Source organism: Athene noctua, chromosome 3 (assembly GCF_965140245.1).
Source record: "Athene noctua chromosome 3, bAthNoc1.hap1.1, whole genome shotgun sequence".
Classification (NCBI taxonomy): domain Eukaryota; kingdom Metazoa; phylum Chordata; class Aves; order Strigiformes; family Strigidae; genus Athene; species Athene noctua.
This window is the reverse complement of record NC_134039.1, coordinates 84,472,585-84,485,357: the sequence shown is the minus strand read 5'-3', so window position 1 is coordinate 84,485,357 and position 12,773 is coordinate 84,472,585.

Genomic DNA, 12,773 nt, shown 5'->3' with positions numbered 1-12,773 from the left:
CTAAAAGATTCTCTGCAGTCTGTTTGTCAGGCGTGGGAATTCAGTTGGGATTAAAAACAATCACTTGTAGCGGTCTGATTGAATTTTCTATCCCTCCTAATTGCTATCTTTCTTTCTGTGTGATGATTTTAATTTCACTTCCTCTTCAATAATTGTGGAGTCTTTCAAAGTAGTCAGAGTTTGAGTTTGTACCAGGAAAAAAAATACAGATGAATAAACATTTTCATGTGCGTTTATTGTTATTTTTAAAAGATACATAACAGCAGTTCTTTCCAGGTCACGTTTCATCCTTTAACAGACAAACTAGCACAATTATTTGGGTAGTGAATGAATCCAGGGCTGAAGATAAGCAGAGGGGCAAAAAAAGTTACGGGCGCCTGGTTTTAAGAGCTCACTTTGTAGAGGCATAAGTGGATGCGATACAATGCATGGCACAAGAATATAAACAGTAGGTGTAGTTTTTGAGTGCTTCATGACAGGGGCATTTCTGTTCAGCGTTGGGATTAGCACTTCTATTGAAACTTATGTAACAGCTACGTTGCCAGGGTGGTTTCTAAAAATTATGCTCATTGCTCTTCAGAATCTGAAAGCTTTAAGTCAGAAGAAATATTTTAGGCTGAAGAAAAAAATATTTAATTTTTTTTTTTTTTTCCTAATCATCAGTTTTCTCTCAGATCCCAGTGAGATACTCTTGCATATGTAAGACAGCAGTGGGAATTTAAAAAGAAAAATGTTGTTATAATGTGAAGTCATGGACAAGCAACAGTGAGTTTTGTTGTGGGTGGCTGCTTCATTAACATACCTTTGTTAACATACCTTAGGAAACAATAGGGAATTGTTCATTATGGTTGTCCTGTATCATTTCTAAAGTATAACATTTGGTGCTTTTATCCAGAAAATTGTGATCCCCTTGGGGGGGGGGGGTAAAAAAAAAGTATATTCTTGCTTCTGTTGCCCCAAAGATTGCTGTTTGACAGAAGAGCAGTCAGCTGCTATGGTGATGGGCACAGGGTGGGAACATGGACAGAAATAGAGAGGCGAGGCTGAAGCCAGACTATTCCTGCTTCCTTCTGGTTTCAGTAGCCCTTTCTGAATTTGATCACGACTGATTTCAAGGAGGTAGCAGGTTGTTTTGCTGGTTTCCACCTCAGATTCTCAGGAATATCACAATATAATACTTGGGTTAAAAGCAGAGTGAGATACTCAAATTGATAATGTTTGTACAGGACTGCATATAATTTCCTGCAGTGCAGCTTGTGCCTGTTGTGCTTGAATTTGGATGCACAGAAATCTCCCTCCTCTCATACAAACTGAAGTCAGTTTTTTGGTAATGCATAATTCACATACTGAAGCCTTTGTCACAGAAACATCTTGCTGTTTTTCCCCCAGCTCGATAAGCCTGCTTTTGTATTTTTAGGATTTCTGTTGCCTAATAATCCCCCAAACCAGCCTGAAGAGATTTCAAAACAAGAGTTCAGAGTAAATCTAAGACAACTTGTACGTCAAGGATACTGCTCTACGCAGTAGGTGATTTTCTGGCACCTTCTATTTACAGATCCTTCCTCCACACAGAATTAGTTCCCCGTGGCATGGGGGCCCACCACTGCCATGGAGTTTGTGTGTAGGTGGGCTGCACCTCAAGGTAGTCTGCCAGGAGGCTTGCAGACCGATTTGGAAGTGTCTTACAAAGAGTGTCTGCACATACACTTCTGTATGAAACGGAGATGGCAATTTCTTTCGATGAATTTTGAAGCTGTAATTGGAAAGGACTCCTTCCATAGGGAGCATATCTGTATTCTAGTGATGGGGTTAGTGATAAACCTTGATTGCCTGTTTTGACTGTAAATGCACTCACGTAAGTTCAGATTGTGAGGAGCTGTAACTTGGCTAAAAGCCTGTATAAAAGGCTGGAGGAAGAGAAGAAATGATTATGAAGTTGCGTTTTAATTTATCTCTTTGAAGAACAACACAAAAGAGGGGACTAATTCAAACAGCTTCTGGTATTTTTTGTCTTCCAGATTCTGAGGACAAACCTGTCAATAATGAATTGTTCGAGAAATACACGGAGAAAATTGTGCATGGTGGAGGCTGTTTTTTCTGAGGTATAGCACATCTGTGTCCCTCCTTGGTATCAGCTGGTATTGTAAATACCTTGTAGCCATCTGACCTTCCCTGTTAGAAGCTTTGAAAAGCTTCTGAAATTAAAAAGATAAATGTACTGTGCATGCCTAACAGAGAAATTGGACGTTTCACTAGTGGGAAATACCGGTTTTTATTTGAGGGCTGTTCTCTTGTTCCAGAGGAATGTTCCCCAGATCACTTGGTAGCTCTTTTCAGTACAGCTAAACAAAGCACAGGAAGGAAAGCGAGGTATGCGAAGTACTGTCATCAGTGTAGGAAATTTTGACAGTAATGGTTTGTCATGTCATTAATTTCCTCCCAAATGACCCAGAAGGTTTTTCTTCTTACCTGTTTATGTCAAGCCACTGCAGACCACCTGATCATATTAAATTCCAGCTGCGGAGGCTTTGGTTGTTTCTTGCACGTTGCCAATTTTAAGATAACAAAACTGTTCAGCGAGAGAGATTTAAATGGAAAAATTCAGACAGCAGGCCTACGGGGAAAGTTAGACCTTTTATAAAAACCTAGTAAAACATGAGTAAGAATCTCAAAGTTTGGTGTATTGATTTTTCTTGTGAAAGTTCAAGAACTGTGTTTCATTGCAGGCAGAAACTCATCTCAACTCCTCATGACCAGCTGAGCAAGGGAGATGGGATTTGATGCTATCCAGGGTGTAATTCCACAGTTCGTGTCTTTTTCTAGTGCCAGCTTAATAAGTTTCTGCCTACTCCCAGCCATTCATTTCCAGCTCAGCAGCAATGCGGTGCCATCTCTTTCCTGACCGTGTGGAAAACCAGATGACTGAAAATACCTCAGTCGAGAAAAGAAACACTTCTCTAAAATTTGAATTAGAATCGTTTGAATGAACTTGTTACAGCATGGCCCGTGGGCAGTTGTACAGGTAGAGCTGAAGGTGACATGAATTGCAGCATCAGAGGCAGCAGTGAGCACTGGAGGGTGTCCCAGTGTTAAATGATCTTGCTGTCAACAAAAATCTGCTCTGGGACCCTATCCTGGATGAAGGGGTTTCACTAGCCACAGTATTATTTTGTGTTGCTTTTCATTTTATTTTTATTTTATTAAGAAAGATTAACATCTTGCTTGGGCAGGTTTGTTTTTTCTTCAGATAAACCGTCTCTGTGAGAAGTCAGTCAGCTTTGTGGACAGCCATGAATGTCAATAAAGTCTTGGCAAACACAGTAGGTATTTATTCAGCCTTGCAAATTAAAAACATTTTTCCTGCTTGTTTAGTGAAGGGAACAAAAAAAGACAAATTACATAGCAGATGAGCTCTCTTGATAGTTGGAATTCATTAAGCTGGTGGTGAAAACGCTGGGGGATTGATGGTGCAGAAAAATAAAAGATGAAGCAGCTTTTCCCCAATAGCTGTGGTTTAAGTTCAACTTGAAAATGACCAAAAAAAAAAAAAAAAAAATCCCTTAGACATCTGTAACTGACTTCACAGTCTCAATTTCTATCTTGGTAGTCAGTTCTTCCTCACTGCAGTTAGTATTAATTGGTTTTTCAGCTGACAGACAATTTCTCAATGGTTCCTTGATCTTCATCATGCCATAGGGTATCTGCAGCAGCTCATAAATGAGATACATGGCCAGGCGTTAAGTAGGAAGTTCGCACAATTGCTTCCTATGCTATAGCTGTTCTGTGAACAGAGGCTTTCTGCAGAGTTGTCAATCTGTCATCTTCCCTTGGCTCCACGTTTTATTAAAAAAAAAAAAAAAAAAAAAGGCATTTGGAAAGTTAGAATAAGTTGAGCAGTTTGTCAGACGTTAACGTACTCGCAGGCTATTGTCTGCAAATTACAGGCTGACTCGGTCTTTCAGCCTGTCATAGAAGGATCGTAAAGCTGTCATGAGTAAAGCTCTAACAGAATCCATTTACACCGCTTCTGTTATGGCAGAGCATGAGAAGGAAACACTAAGACCTATTTTTTTATGAATTTCCTGTACAGCATCATTAGTCCAGTTGGAAGTCTTTCCAAGTTGCTCCCAATAGATGTTCTCTCTGATTATCCCTGGTTAATGCGATGAAGAGCCCACAATTGTCATTTGCAGTCAAAGGTGGGATCATGGTTCACATACTATTCCAAGTGCTTAACAGCAGGAATTCATCCCTGGAAGAAGAGGGTTACCTGAATAGGTGTTTGAATGCAGCTAAACCACAAGAATTATTCAACAGCAAAACAAAGCCATTATAAACTCTAATCTTGCAGTGGTTTAATCACAGACAAAACTTTTCTCGTGTAAGTAATCCCATCAATGTCAAGTAAGTCACGTGAATTCTGAAGTATTTAAGATCAGGGCTTAAGTCAATGATACATCATTTTCTCTGGAAGATTACATAACAGTGTCGGTTTGTAACTACAGGAACAAAAATGTAATCAGGAACTCTTCCATCTAAAATTTTTATCTGTTTCTGAATTCTGGGTTTGCTCTATTTCCCAGGCTCTTGCTTTTCTGCTAAGTAGATACATAAATGTAAGGACATTATCTCCTCTGTGCCTCTTCTTCCTTTCCAGTCAAATGAGAAAATTGCTCTCAGCTTTTCTCATCATTAAATCTAGGAAGGACAGAACAGTCCAAGACCTGAAAATGTTTTAAAACTTACAGGACCTAATTAGAAGGAGGCATCTTAGAGAAGTACCAATAGCTCTCTATCTGCAGTTCATTTGTTTTTCCAATTTAGAAATGACAGTTTACAGCCCTAATGCGAGAGTGTTTCTCATTATCTGTGTTCTAGAAACATGCAGAGTTATTACAAGTTTTGAAAGATGCTTTCTTCAAAAGTGCAAATGATAATAAGTGGAAGAATTTGCTGTCTGGTCAGATGGAGGTGCTGTGGTCTGCACCCATTCTAGGGCTAGTGGTAAAGACAGGACCACGCAACTGGACCTCAGCTTCAAATCCCATGCACGTCACAAATGAAACTGCAGGGGGAAAAAGATGGGAGAAAGATATCATAGCACAATTTAGCCTTGCCTTGTCCGGGGAAGATAATGGTTGTGAAGTGCCTTTGCTTTCCTTCTTTCACAGATGGATGTCAGGTTTCTTGGACTTTTTCATGAGAATTTTCTTGGAGAGGAGTGTGTTAGTTCTGCTGTTGACAGATACCCTTGTGGGAACTGTCCACACTAATTTGAGATTTCTCTCTATTTTCAGCCATCTAGAAGTTAGGTTTCTAGTCTAAGCTTCTTGTTTTTGTTGTCAATTGTGGTAACTGAAGAGAGAGATGCATCTCTGGAGGTGATGAAACCTTAGAAACAGATGTAATTAGTTAGGTTTTTTTACATGGTTTCCTACCCCCCCTGAAGAGGAGTTTGAGAATATTTGGCTGTCCTCAGAGACCACAGATGGGTTCATCTTGGATGATGGTTTTAATCAACCAAAATCAGCTTTCACAGGACTTGCAGAGGCATGTACATTGTACACCGGCTGTACTAAACTACAGGAGGGAGAAAGGCAGATGCTTCACTCTTCTCGAATACACTACAGCAAGGCAAAGTTTGAGGTATTTGCATGGCTCGAGGAAATGGTTCGGTCCTGCCCACACTTTAAAGCTGCTTTAATTTAACCATGCTAAAGCATTAATGTTTCCTGTGCCTGCATGGAAGAATCCCAGACATCTGTGCGCTCGGGGCAGAGCCCGGGGAGGTGGGCACGAGCACAGCTCAGTCCTGCAGCTTCTGGCCAAGCTGCTTCCTGACTGCTCTGCTCCACACAGACATTTTCTGGACAGAAAAGCTGCATAATAAATCCAAGGCTGATGTGGCCTGGCATGGTTATAGCTCTTCCAGTAACTGAAGCAGCTGCCCACTTTCAGAGGCCCAGCCTACTCCGTTCGGTTGTTTTCCTTAAAATTATGTTGTTTTACACCCGCACCAGGCACGCTGTCTCATTGTGCCTCCCCTCTGCCCTGCCATCAAAACACACTGTGCCTGTTGCTGCTTCGGGTAATTTGTTCCTTGCTGAGAGGCTGTGATGTACCTATCGAGTACTTCCCAGAACGTATCACCATGAGCGTGGCTGGAGCCGTGTAGTCTGTGCAAACACTCAAAACTTGCTTGATATGATTCTGCAGATGTGATTTTGGGTATGTTTGTTCTGCCAGCTGAGATGAGAAGTTGCAGACAGGTTATAAAAAAATACATCTGTTTGAAAGGAGTAAATTGTCTAAAACACGCTTCAGTAGCAGACTTCCAGGAAAAAACCCTGTGTCAGACTTCTTAGAAGTAGTGCTGGGACCAGGTGGTAAGTTGCCAGATCTGAATAGTCCATAATTAATGCAATCCTCAACGTTATTTGGGCACGCTCTTTTTTTTCCTAATGTTGCAAATACCACCTCAGCGAGAGCTAGCAGACAGGTGGGCTGGTTTTCAGACTATCCGCGTGACCTTTTGAATGAATATTCATCTAGGCATTAATATATAGCTTCTGTCACACACCGATACTTCTGTTGCTGCTGTTAAAAATAAAACACATTAGCATCTTGCAGGAGACCTTTCACATGTTTTGCCATCACTAGAGGGAGTTTGCAGCAGTGCTTCCCTTACTGATTTGTTCGGTGGTGGTTGTGCTGTGGGCAGACCTCAGCAGAGACAGTGTGTTAATAGAAGACAGTAACAAAAGTGGGATGAAGGTCCTTCTTTCCTGGTTAAACCCTTGTACATGTTTTCCAAGCTTGACTAACAAAATTCTTCAGAGAGACACTGCCGCAAGCAATTCTCTTTCTGTTGGTAGCACTATAATAGAAAACAGAAATGAACATTTGGTGACTCAATCCAAAATCTAGGGTAAGAACAAGAAAAAAAAGCATCAGCTATTTAATAGGAAAAATAATGATAAAAACCCAAGATGGATAGGTATTCTTTTGTGGCGCTTCCAGTTTATTGTTACAGGATTATCATCCCAGCTAGAAATAAGCTCCCTCAGGAAGCTGGTTTCATATGGTGGTTTAGATTTAACTATTCATTGTCTAGCACCATTTGAAATCAGTGTTCTTGGAGGAAGAATGCCTGCCTTCGTCAGTGAAACAGATCCTTGGAAACGTCGGTGGAAAAGAAAAGAAGGTTGAGATCTTTGCGTGCTCCTGGTATTAGAATTGGCTCCACCACCAAACAAAGTCCCTCGGTAGTCTGGGACTGCAGAGTCATGGCCCAGATGCCCCTTGGGAGAGCAGTGTAATGTGCAGTTTCAAAGGCAGAAATTCTGCTGTAATACTGCTGAGCAACAGCATGTTTATAGTTTTCGTAGGTGCTGAAGCAGAACTTTGGAAGCAGAGAAGGGCTTACGAGACATGAACAATGCAAAAAAAAAGCGTAATGCAGAATTGCAACACAATGTGGAAGGCGTTAGCGCACCGACTAGTAAATCTAGTACAAACAACTAGTTTGTACAACATGGTGAGGAATAAGGAAGAACATTTGCTGCATTCTTCTCAACTCGAAGCCTGTTTCAGCCTTACGTAGATACGTTTTTGTTAGTTCTTTACCACCCTTGTAAATACCTTGCCCATGTATCATACAGGACACACGATACGATTTAGAACAGATCATTTTAACTGTAAGCACTGGGAGTTCTAGATGCTGTTTACATCCCTGCTGTGTGTTTGCTTTTTCATTGTGGCGTGCTTGGCAGATCTGAATATGCTTATTTATTTTGTGTGGCTTCACTTTCCAGTGGACAGGTTGCAAGCTGATAGCCTGGTAAGCTAGGCGTAGCTAATGGATATGGCCAGCATTAGCTTGTGTGAGAATTGGACCACTCATGCTAGGCCAAGGCTACTGAAATTTGGAGAATTTCAAGTGGTTTAAGATGGGCTTTATTGTATTAAAAGATCTGTGTAGCTAATGATTGATTTTGGCAGCTTTCACCTTCTAAATCATTGTCTTCTCACAGGCATTCTAATAATATTTATAACATTTTTAGTGAATAATACCAGAGAGGTTATCCATTAACACCTACCAAGTATTTGGGGATCCTACAATGTAAAATACTGTCCAGCACTTAACTCTTTATCCTTGCAGATCTCAGTAACCCCTTTAGAGGATGACTGATTTCTTTTGGTGTTCAGAGTCAATAATATTTTCTAGCACCATTTGAAATCGGTTATAGTGATTGGGGAATTGCTCCTTGTGAATTTTATACAAGAGGCTCCAAAGAGTATCTTTAATGGTATTATCTAGGACTGAAAAGAGTAAAGTTTATTATTTTAGTGAACAGAGTTGCTGAATGCAGAAATACTACGTGCCTAAACTCTAGAGGTGTTAGGTGCTTTTATATAGGTGGAGACTTCCTAGGAGAAAATACAGTCTCTAGTAGATAGAGTATGTAAAATATGTGACCTGAGGTCTTGATTTAGGTCATCTGTGTAAAGATGGTACTTGGAATGGCTTGGAAAGTCACAGTGCTGAGAGTGAAGATGGAGGGAGATGGTTTTCTCAATCAGAATAATCAATGTGGACTGAAAAAAAAAAAACAAACCCAAACACCCTGTTGGTTTAATGGTCTGTCCGTGAGGTATGAAGAAATAAAAGTCGGCGGCAGGAAGCCAATCTCCAATTACTGCACTCAGGACATGCTGAAAGGGAGATCTTGTGAAAGATTTCATTGCCAGCCTGAGAGTTTTTTGCATTCTCCTCTTATACTCTTAACAGTGTAAGCCACAAAACTTGAGTCATCTTCCCAAAGACGTTATAGTATCTAAGAAGTTTTCTCTGAAAATTCAGCTCTTCAGAGAAACAAAACTGCCCAGAGACGGAGAGTCAGAGTGTGGGTTGTGTCCCCGATTGCAGCAGGATCTCATTATCCATGAAGATAATTTCTGAAAATCATCCTTGAACCAGCTTGTCATACTACATCTGTTTTTTGGGGAGTTAATAATACAGACCAACCTGCAGCGAGGCATCCCTGTAGCAGAGAATGTTTTCCTAGATATGCTGGTGAAAATAGCAATATCCTTCCCTTCCCTTCTGTTTTGCACAAGGAAACTAAAAAATAACTACAGACTGTAAACAACTGGAGCAGCTTTTGAGTATTCGGAGGTATTTCTAAAGTTGTGCCTGGTTGTTGACAATGAATTTATCTTTCTTTTCTCCCCTTCCTCTGTCTTTTCATTGGTATGTGCTCCCGTTACTTTTTTTTCTGTTTAACTAAAAAGGGGTCAGATAATCACAAGCCAAAAGAGACTATATAAAAAGTACGTGGCCTCTTTCTAGTCTTTCACTTCATCCCTTTGTGAAATGCACCCTCATGACACCTTTTTTAGATGAAACTCAGAAGTGGGTAGTACTGTGTTGAGTACAAAAGGTTAGCCCTTAAATAAATTAAAAAAAAAAAAAAAGATACTGAAAATGTAGAATGGCTAGCAGCATATTTTTTACAGCATGAGGCGGAGAGCTGACACCTGCCCACATACGTATTTTTGGGAGGGTGGACACGTGCTTGTCAGGGTTAAAAGCTATACAGAATGAAGTATTGCACTCTGGAAACGTGGCTTACAAGTAATCGGCGCGTTTTAAGTACATCCACCGCTTAAGTAGCTCCCATACAGACTGTTGCTTAAATGATTTCTTGTGCAACATCTTTGAATGAGCACATCGATCTATTTGGAGTTTAGCTGCTTGTACTGGGCTTGTCAAGGTCAGATCTAAATGTCTAGACTGCTTTACAGTTAAAGGAAACTTGTTAGCACAAAAACTAATCTTAAGGTAAGAATCGATTCCAGAGTAATACAAAGTGATCACACACACAAACAGCTGAAGGAGATTATTAAAGTTTTAATTATTTCCATTGAAAGGTAAGAGGGTTTCAAGCTGTAGTAATTTTCTCTTTTTGCACCATATAGTGAGAAAAGACAGAGCTGCCAAGTGCTTGGATCTCATGACGGGCTTTTCAGACATGAGTACTGCTGCTGGTGTGCCCAGGACTGGGTCCTGTTCCTTGTTGGATCTTTCCTGCAGCAACAGGGAAAGAAGGAAGAAAAATGCTTCATGACAACAGAAACATTGGACTGTAAAATATACATATGTATGAGGAAGAGAGAAGCATGTGTAATGGTTTTGTTGTTTTTTTTTTTTTATCCTCTTTACTCACAGCTCTTGGCCTTTTTAAAAAGGGAAGCTACCAGAAGACAAGTCTTCCCTGTCACACAGCCAGGTTTAGATGCAAAATTGTGTTTACAAAAATTGCACCAGTCTCAAAATGCTGATCAGGTACCGCAGTATATAACTTAACCTATTTGTTTGCAAGTCTGCTCTATCCTCCTGCTTGATACCCTGCAGCAATTGCAAAATGTGACATGCAGGGGGATTGCTTCATGGTCAGCAGTGTTTGTCTAGTTGCTGGTGTTCTGGAACAACGTTAAAATAAAATAAATGTTTGGACTAAGCCAAAACCAGTGCTGGAAGTCAACAGCTCCTCTTCCCCCAAATTCTCACTTTTGGACTAAAGTAAAAGGTGTGTGGTGGTGGTGGTGTGGTGTAACCCCAGCCCCCAGCTGAGCCCCACACAGCCCCTCGCTCATCCTCCCCGGTGGGATGGGGTTGTGAATCCGAAGGGTAAAAGTGAGAAAACTCCTGGGTTGAGATAAAGACAGTTTAATAGGTAAAGCAAAAGCCACCCACCCAAGCAAAGCAAACCAAGGGATTCATTCCCCACTTCCCATGGGCAGGCGGGCGCTCAGCCAGCTCCAGGACATCAGGGCTCCATCACACGTAACGGTGACTTGGGCAGACAAACACCATCACTCTGAACGTCTCCCCCTTTCCTTATTTTTTCTCCCAGATTTATATGCTGAGCATGACGCTGTAGGGGCTGGGACATCCCTTGGGTCAGTTGGGGTCAGCTGTCCCGGCTGTGTCCCCTCCCAGCTCCTTGTGCCCCCCCAGCCACTCGCTGGTGGGGTGGGGTGAGGAGCAGAAAAGGCCTTGGCTCTGTGTGAGAGCTGCTCAGTGATAACTAATAGAACATTCCTGAATTACCAACACTCTTTTCAGCACAAATACAAACTGCAGCCCCATACTAGCTACTGTGAATAAAATTAACTCCAGCCCAGCCAAAACCAGCACAGGTGGGTTGAGAGGGAGAAAAAGATGGTGTTTATTGGAAAACTTTTAATACAAAAATACTTCGTATGATGTAGTGTACCCATTCTCTCTTAATGAGGCATTAAACCAATTCATTTTACTACACCAATCCTACATTTCAATTGTCACGTTAATTTGAAACTTTTGTCATCTCGCATCATAATCTTGCAATGTCTGGCTTCTACGTAAGTGAGTTCTGTGAAATCTGTGAAAAGGGGGGCACGTACCCTGAACACATTGAGTAGGAGCTTGGGATGATGGTGGAGAACTGCTTTGTTTTCACAGCAAATAAATTGAGGGTCAGAACTGTAATTTGCAGCAGCTTCATCTTTAATTGATGAAACAACGCAGGCATAAAATGCTTGTGGAACAGGAAGCAAAACAAAATTTTGATACTCTAGAAGATGCTTCCTGATTTCTTCAAGCCAGTTTGAGACTTGGTAGCCAAAAATAACCTGGTTGTGAGGGATCTGTCATGGCCTTAGCATACGTTTTCACTGCCTTAATGTACAGCAGAGGTACAACCAGAATGAACCCGGGTAGAGTGGCTTTTCCTGCAGCCCGGCTGAGTCCAGCTGGGTCCTTTGCTAAGTATGAAACAGCAGAGGCTTATGTTGGCAGAGTTTTGCTATGCTGTAAAACAGACTATTAAAGCTCACAGCAATTTAAAGATGCCAGGAGAGCAAATTCTTACTTGTTTGGGTAATCCTAACAAAAATAGTGCTGTAATTTCTAGATATTTTCTCTGGTAAATAGATCCAGTGAGGACAGCGAAGGGAAACTACAGTGAAGCAACCTTAGTTAAGCTGCCTACATACACGAGAGGGTTTTTACTTCACACATCATTCAAGGCAGCTGTGCTCTTTGCAGAGAGCTGTCCTGTTCTCTGACAACGGTTCATCAAACTGGTGGCTTCTGTTTAACGGTCGGTGTGAGGTTAATGGTTGGACTAGATCATCTTCAGGGTCTTTTCCAACCTAGATAATACTGTGCTTCTGTTCTCCAGCAGTGCCCTTCAGGTGCATCTTCCCCTTGAAACATCCAAGAGCTTTTGGGTTCCAGGTATAAAAGCTGGACCCAGCCTATGTGCTCCCACCTCTGCTGTTGAGCAGGCAAGAGGATGTTCTGTGGGTTCGTACCTGTCAGGATGGTGGTTACAGGCCTTTGCTCAGGAGCTGTTCCCATTCAGTTTCTTGAAATTAAAGGCAACAAATGTTTTCCCTGTGTGTTTCTCACTCTTCTCTTGCTTTCCTACAACAGTCTATGACGAGACATGTGGCTGCCTTCTCTGCTACCTGGATTGCTGCCTGTTCGAGCCGTGTTCTATGCAGCTTCTGTCTCTGCTGCCTTCTCAGCACCATGGTCTGTCTCTTCTCAAGGTTTCCTCTCTGGAGAACCTCCTGTGGCATCAGGTGACTTGGTTTCAGCCGGGGGGGGTGTCCATAAAACCAGTTTTTCCTTGTTTCAAGGAATAGTTTTTCAGTAGCCACTTGCCATAAAAAGGAGAGGTGAGCCTTGGAATCACAAGGATTTGAGTTCTCTGGTTTGGTGC